This window comes from Coffea eugenioides, chromosome 2 (assembly GCF_003713205.1).
Source record: "Coffea eugenioides isolate CCC68of chromosome 2, Ceug_1.0, whole genome shotgun sequence".
NCBI classification, from domain to species: Eukaryota; Viridiplantae; Streptophyta; class Magnoliopsida; order Gentianales; family Rubiaceae; genus Coffea; species Coffea eugenioides.
The window spans coordinates 18768955-18776913 of NC_040036.1; the positions used below are offsets into that span (position 1 = coordinate 18768955).

General features: G+C 38.5%; 1 non-coding gene across 1 annotated transcript; it reads left to right on the forward strand.

The window, feature by feature from the left end:
• Positions 1 to 477: 477 nt before the first annotated feature.
• On the forward strand, positions 478 to 550 carry TRNAA-CGC. Its single transcript has one exon. It is a non-coding gene; the product is annotated as a tRNA-Ala (tRNA).
• Positions 551 to 7959: the final 7409 nt, after the last annotated feature.

Here is a 7959-nt window from a genome sequence, read left to right on the forward strand (position 1 = left end):
CTCTTTCCGAATCATTAATGATTTGCTTCATGATAATTAAATGCATTGAAATTCATCCAACCGTACAAGTATGCGAAACGATAGAAGTATGCCTTTTAAGACTCTGTTTTGGATAATTAAACTAGCAATTGTTGTTAGTTTAACACAGTAATAGTTTTCTTAAAATCATTTTCCTTCAAAGGACAGATACAACTTTTACTGGAAAATGTATTTGAAGAGTAGAATTAACTATGCGAAGAAACAATTAAATTCATGCAAAGTAATAGTTTATTCTGAAAATATCCTCTGACGATTAAAAATATCCCCATCACCATCACCGGAGCAATGATGACAAAAATTTGGGTCCAGTCCGATCGTCAAGGCCGAATGTCCCAAACGAACGAACGAACGAACAAACAAAAGCTAGGTGCAGTTATAATTTTTTTTTTTAGTTATGGTATAATTACAATATTTCCTTGCGTCGAGCAAGTGCGCAAGGGGGGTGTAGCTCATATGGTAGAGCGCTCGCTTCGCATGCGAGAGGCACGGGGTTCGATTCCCCGCACCTCCACTCTCTGCGCATGTTTCCTTTTCTACTATTATGCTTTATGTTAACTAAAAACAGGCGCAAATGAACAAGCGACCAATCCATTTTGCATATCTTCTTGTCTGTGTTTTATGTTGGAAATCTAGAACAGACGCAAATGATGAAGCCACCAATTCATTATTATTTCTCTTGGCCAAAAACTTCACTTGTCATTTCGTTAATTGATCTTCGATTGGTTAACGGATTGACGAAGATGAGTCCGTCCTTCATTCAGACAAGGTAACCATAGTTTACAAACAAGTTATTTTAACACATCACCCAACCAAACGACATACATACATGCTGCCTAAACTCGACACTCAGATGATTAATGATCTGAGAAATCGCATCAGATTAAGTTAAAATTAAGGACTAAAGCAATTCACGAGCATAGAAAGTGTAGCCTCCGAGCAATGCAGAGCAACCAATTTCTTGACTTGCCAATTTGCAGCCAAGAAGGAGCGCCCGGGGCTGGCTCCCTGGCTAGCTTGATCGAGACTGGCTGGCGGGGTCAATGTTGATGCTGCAGCACTTGCATTACCATTTGAGAGGAGAGTGAAGTTTTGACCCTTTTCACGCAATTTATCGACTTCACTCGTCCAAATATCTACTAGCCCAGACATTATTGCTTCTCGCGAGAGAGAAAAATATCTTCTATTCTTGTGCGTGCGTCTTTTTGTGTGATTCTGGAATGAAACCATCCTGGCTTTCATACATTTTAACTTCCTCTATTATATAGAGGACACAAATACATAGGGCAAACATGAAAGAATTAGATGGGTTTGCCAAGCAAGGATGGCGCACACAGTTGCTAGCCAGGTTTGGTGTTTGTATCTGTGTGCTTTTTTTCAGTTGATTGAGTTGAACTATTGAAGTCTGTTACTGTTAAGACACCAAAATAGTAATAATAAAGAATCTAAAATTAGTCCACAGTCTCGTTCTCATGGTTAGTTGTTGCTGTCTTTTATTTACCGTGGGCAGTATCATTCTCATGGTTTGGTTTAAACAAAAACCGCAGCTCCGCTGTATCCGGTATTCTATTTATCTGGTCCAATGGACCATTTCCTATTTCAACATCCGATCCAATACGCTTCCTCTTCATCTCTCGTCTCGTTTTTTGGGTGCATAATATATTCAAAATTAAAACCCGTGGCCTGCTACGTTCGGATCCCTCGAATCCATGGAAAGCTTTTTTGATAGTTATAGATTTTATGATGGAGCACTATGCTCATCATCTCATGCTCCATACTTTTCATTATACTTATCCACTATTACTATACATAACTACTACAATTGTACTTATCCACCACTACTATTCCCACTGCAGCCACTACAAAAAATTTTATCCTGACTTTTCCTACCAATTTCAATCAACAAACCAGTGTAATTAATTCCTTTGCTCCAACTAATTTAATATTTTATATCTTTTTCATTATTTTTTTCCCTAAAATATGTGCACGTATAGAGCGAGTCTCGCCCACTAATAAGCACATAATGTTTGCTACTACTGCATATGTTCATGAAAAGCGAAAAATCCAGTCAAACCTTGGCTAACAAAATGTAATAATATTCCCCATACTCCGCCTCGGCTTTTTTTTTTTTTGCCACAACATGTATAATTCAATCATTGAACTGACATTCAAGTAATTCTTGGAGGGGATCAATAGATTCTATCATCACCAATGCCAATTGTATGGTGTAGTGTAAACAGCAACACAGCATATAGAGACACTAGTAAAACAAATGTTTAAACACCAAGGTAACAACGTGCAAAAATATATTAAAATTCGGCACTTCATGAAATTGCGTTTCCAATTCAATCTCATCCACTCAATTTCAAATCGAACACATTCTCACCATTAACTGCACCATACAATCTAACTTGGACGTCTTATGCCTGTTATTATCCAAAAGAGATCAGTTTCGAACACAAGTTTAAACTACTAAGCTCAAAAATTTAATAACACTACAATTAAATCTTTGCTTGTTTTAATCTTTATCATGTATAACAAGATCCCACAACATTCAATCTCTGAATGTGTTTGGATAGCAAATTATTTATACAAATTTATCTGTTTGTATCATAAACATATTTTTTAATTACTATTTTATTTCAAATAATCACGTTCAAAAAATGTTGTAATATTTTTAATTCAAAATATTATCCCAAATAACCTCCTATTCAATAACAACCCACGAAGTCTAACTTCTACTCCGTCTTATATCAATGACAACCCACGAAGACTTTTCCTGGGAATAGCCGTACTAGAAAGGTACGGGGAGAAATAAAATAAGTCAAATATAATTATTAGCGACGCACAAGAAGAATTTGAATGCATTCTTAAGACCAATTTATCGGACCTTAAGGCCCAACTTAGATGATAAGGACGATAGTTAAGTAATTACGAAATGGGCAAACTGCACAAATAGTCCCTCACATATTGCAAATGTGAAAATTTCGTCCCTCAGATCGAAAATGATCAATTTTAGTCCTTATCAAATAAAAAAGGATCAATTTGAGTCCCTTTTCACTTTTCCGACTGATTTTTGCCCGGAATATCTCACGTGCACACCACGTGGCCAACTTTTCAAGGGTAAAAATGCCAAACCACTTATCTGTTGACCAAAACCAAAATGTAAAGGACGAATACTGCCCAAAATTCTTCTTCTTCTTCATTTCAACCAAACCCAAAAGCTGAGCCTCATCTCCATGGCAGAACCACCAACTTGTAATTGCGGTGTACCAGCTAGGGTGAAGACGTCGTGGACAGCTGAAAATTCAGGAAAGAGGTTCTACGGTTGCGCTTACTACGAAGTAAGTGTGCCTGATTTCTGTTTCTTTTTTCTTTTAGAAAATGTGAAATTTGAAGAGGTAATTTTGAACAGCATAATGGTGGTGGCGGCTGTGGCTATTTCAAGTGGTATGATACAAACAGTTGCGAGAGGTGCGATAAATTAGTGAGACACACAAGAAGATTGGCGAAGAGATTAAGAGAGTTGGAGGCAAAGGTGGAAGAAACAAGACGCAAGGAGAAAATGATGAAATTGTTCCTGTTTGCGGCCTTTGTTGTATTCATAGTGCAGAATTTATTGAGCAAAGATTGAGTTGTAACTGGCATTTGTTGGTGCAGGTGGTGAACTGGGAACTGGGTGGTGAACTGGGAACTGGGTGGCTTTTATTTGTTGTACTTAGGTTGGGTTACGTTTAGTGGCCCTGTTGATTGTACAAATGGGAGTTGGAATGCAATTATGAAGCTTAAGTTCTTTCTGGTATATTGTGATTTTTTCTTGAATATGAGCTTACAGCATAAGATGGAATAAAAGTCTAACTTGAAAGATAATGCAGATGATAATGGCGATATTGCAGAGTTGGTAGGTAAAAGAATCTGTCAAAACTGCTGCTATACCGAAGCAGCAGCAGCAGGAGAGGGAAGAAAGCCGAAAGGGGAAGAAGGCATTAACACAAGATTTCATATTGCAGTCCACCATGTCTAGTCAGCCAAATATGAGACCAACAACATTAAAACCTGCCCTGCCAAAAACTTTTTAAGGATTAAGCCATATCAGAACTTGGCAAGGTTTCAACAACATTAACTAACTACTCAATATTTGTGTCAGTAAACAAAATTGGAGACAACATAATTGTATATTCATTCTTCAGTCCTGCCAATGTCATCTGCTGAGGGTTCAACTAACCAATAATCAGTCCCTTCAAAAATAAGAAGAGCATGCATTCCATTGCAATGAAAAAAAACAGTACATAACCGAGCCAAGTACATTCATTACAATACGCCTGTTATCAAAAAAAATGCAATGAACTAAGAAGTCAATTCCATTGCTCCAAAAAAAGGTCTGCTGAAGTCAAATACAAGACAAAAAGGCGAAAAATAATCCATTTGCAGCACTCTTTTGTGGATTCTTTATTATATCCACCATTTGCAGCACTCTTTTGTAGATATCTTTGCAGTCATCCCTCTTTGCAATAACAGGCCAGTCATCTAGGCCTTTTTAGCCCTCTTTGCAGCACTTTTAGAAGTAGATATATTTGCAGTATTCTTGGGCCTCTGATACAAAAAAAAACAATGAAGAAGTCATTACTTACAGTCAATTACTTACAGTCAATAGCAATTTTTGCAGTCTTAAAAGTAGATATCTTTGCAGTCTCTTTAGACTATGCACGTAGTAGACAATACTTACAGCCAATCCAGGTGGTTCCCATGGGTGTCTCTTATAGAGAGAGGCCAATGTTGAATCACAACTACTTCGAGTGTGTCCAAATCTCTGACATACACCACATCTGTACTTGACTTTCTTACCCTGACAATTGGCAACCAGAAATTCAAGTAAATAAATAATAGTATAGAAAGAAGTCAACATGCTATTATTAGTATGAACAAATAGAGAAACATGAACTGGAGATGTTGCATTCTTTGTTGTCAATGTTGAAGTAGGTGGTTGGCTGGTTGTAGGTTGATCTGGGATTTGACTGATGAGATCAAACAAGACTTGGTCATTTGTATCAGTCTCCAAGCCACTTGCACCAAAAACTGCTTCAGGTGTGAAATTGGACTGCTGAGGTTGGGACTGCTTGTTTGCACCAGGATTCATAGTGTTGGGATTCATAGTGTTGGGAGTCTGCTGTTGTGATTGAGAGCCACTTGCACCAAAAACTGCTTCAGGTGTGAAATTGGACTGCTGAGGTTGGGACTGCTTGTTTGCACCAGGATTCATAGTGTTGGGAGTCTGCTGTTGTGATTGAGAGCTACTTGTAACCGCAGCAGCTTGTTGCTGGACATTCTCTTGATCATGACTGCTTGGACACTTCCTACTATTGTGGCCCTTCTGTTTACACTTTCTGCACTTATAATCCATTAGACCAACTCTAGACAGTCTCTTTGTTTGTCCTCGAGAAGTTGTTGTAGCTGGTGGCTCATCTGGCTCTTTTCTTCTTACCTTCTTTGGCCGGCCAGGAAGCTTGATGGTTTCAGGTGGTAGGACAGGCCCCTGTTTCAAATCCTTCCACAAATGCTCACCATTGAGAGGATATATTATAGGCCCATATGCCTTCATATAGGCCTCTTTTGAGTAGCATTCATGAACAAAGTTCTCGGGAGACTCCTTTGTCAAAGCAATGGCACTTATTGCATGAGCACAAGGAATGCCATTTAGTTCCCACCTTCTACAACTACAAGTTCTGCTAGCCAAATTCACAGTGTACCTATCCCCATACATACATCTCACCTCATAATTCCAGTCCCCTGAAGGTGTAGCTATACATGCACTAGAAGCAGTTTTTACCTTTTCCAACTTTTTTAAAATTTTGGGACATACCTTTCCTGTATACTTCTGCATCCACTCCCTCTTATTCTCCATTCTAACCATTAAATAAAGTCGTATTGTTTCCAACATACCTAGTATAGGCCTCTCCCTTGCTTCTAAAATGCTGGAGTTGAAACTCTCACAAAGATTGTTCAATAAAATGTCACATTTAGGGGAGGTTCTGAAGTAAGCTCTGGACCATTGCTGTGGTGTTGTGTTGTCAACCAACCATTGAAATGCACCCTCATCAACTGCTTTCAAAGCTTCCATCAAAGCCTTGAACAGATTTTTGTAAGGAGCTCTTGCAAGTGCCCAAATTCTCTCCTTTAACGCCAAACCACCATGCAGCTTTTTAAAGTTATTGTACATGTGTCTCACACACATCCTATGCTCCACATCTGGAAGCAACTCTTGAATAGCTTGAATCAGTCCCTTCAACAAATAAAAAGGTGAAACCAGATCATCAAATTAAAACTAGCAAACTCAGTTTAAAAAAATCCCAGAAAAATACACTAACATACCTTTTGTTTATCAGTAATAATTGTCCAATGATTTTCATCTCTGATTTGGAGGTCATTCAGCAATTCACCTACGAACCATTTCCAAGTCAGCTTGTTTTCTATTTCCACCACAGCATAGGCAATGGGGTACAACTGATCATTGGGGTCAATTCCTACAGCTGTAAGCAACACACCCTTGTGGGGCCCTCTAAGATGGCAGCCATCTAACCCGACAACAGGCCTACAACCACTTAAAAAGCTTGTCTTGCATGCATTGAGACAAATATACAACCTCTCAAACCTATCTTCTCCCTCATCATCTTCAACAGTGGTCATGAAAACATTTGAGCCAGGATTAGCCCTCTTTACTTCCCTACAATAGTTTCTTAGTTTGTTGTATTGGGCTTCATGTTCACCATTAACTAAACTCTCTGCCTTTTTCTTAGTTCTATAAGCTTGCCACCTAGAGATGTTGACATTAACATCAGTCTTCACTTTATCTGTGAGCGTACTCACCTTCATGTCGGCCATGGCAGCCAGCTCCTTTTTGTATCTATCAACCAAAAAAGTTGAATTTGCTAGTCCGTGGTCAAATGTCCTCCCACAACTGTGTTTACCTTGCATGCTCTTGATTTGAAAAGTCTTTTTGTCTAGCATAACAGCTGTAGAAACTTTCCAGCTACAGTCCTTGCAATAAGCCGTAGCTCTTCTGCCATCATTTTTACTGAATTTTATCTTCCTTCCGTGAACCACTCCATGGCTCTTGCATGCCTTCATGAACAACTGCTTACAAGTAAAAATCTGCCCAACCTCAAATTTGGGATCAATCATATCAGTTTCAGGGTTAAATTTTGGAAACTTAGCTCTTTTTCTTGACTGATCTTCTTCTACTTCTGAGTCACACCAACTATCAAATTCATCTGAGTCAGTAGCATCTTCTTCCATCTCAGCATTCTCCACTTGACATGTTCTTTCCTTTGTACTCTTATTTGATTTGCAATTTTTGGCAATTTTCTCCCATTCAGCTTTTCTGTCTTTAACAGATTTTACTATGTCTTCTTCATCACTGAACTCATAGTCACTATCAATGAACTTGTCACCATCAGCACATTCCTCATCTTCCTCAGCATGTGTCTCCTTCTTACTCTTCTTCTTTTTCTCAACTTTTTCAGCCTGCTCTTTATTTGTTGAGGATTTTTTCTTTAATGATTTCTCTTTTGGTGATTTGTTAGTAGAAGGTGCATTTTTTCCTGTATTCTGTACTTCTGAGTTTGTCCAATCTTGTTCTTTTCTAAAATTCTGATCAGGCCCTCCTATATTTGCTGCACTATCCCCTTTATCAGCAACTCTAATGTCAACTTCTGAAAGCATTTCACCTAAGTTCTCTCCTATGGCTGCTTCCTCTATGTGTTTATTAACTCCTGACTCACCAGCACCTATGCTATCCTTTTCACCCTCATTTTCTGATTGAGTTACAGGAATATTAGTCAACATTATTTCTTCTACATCAGAAGGTTCTTCATGCACCTTACTACCCTGTTGATTTTCCTTAGGATCAGTCCCCTCTTTTGGTTT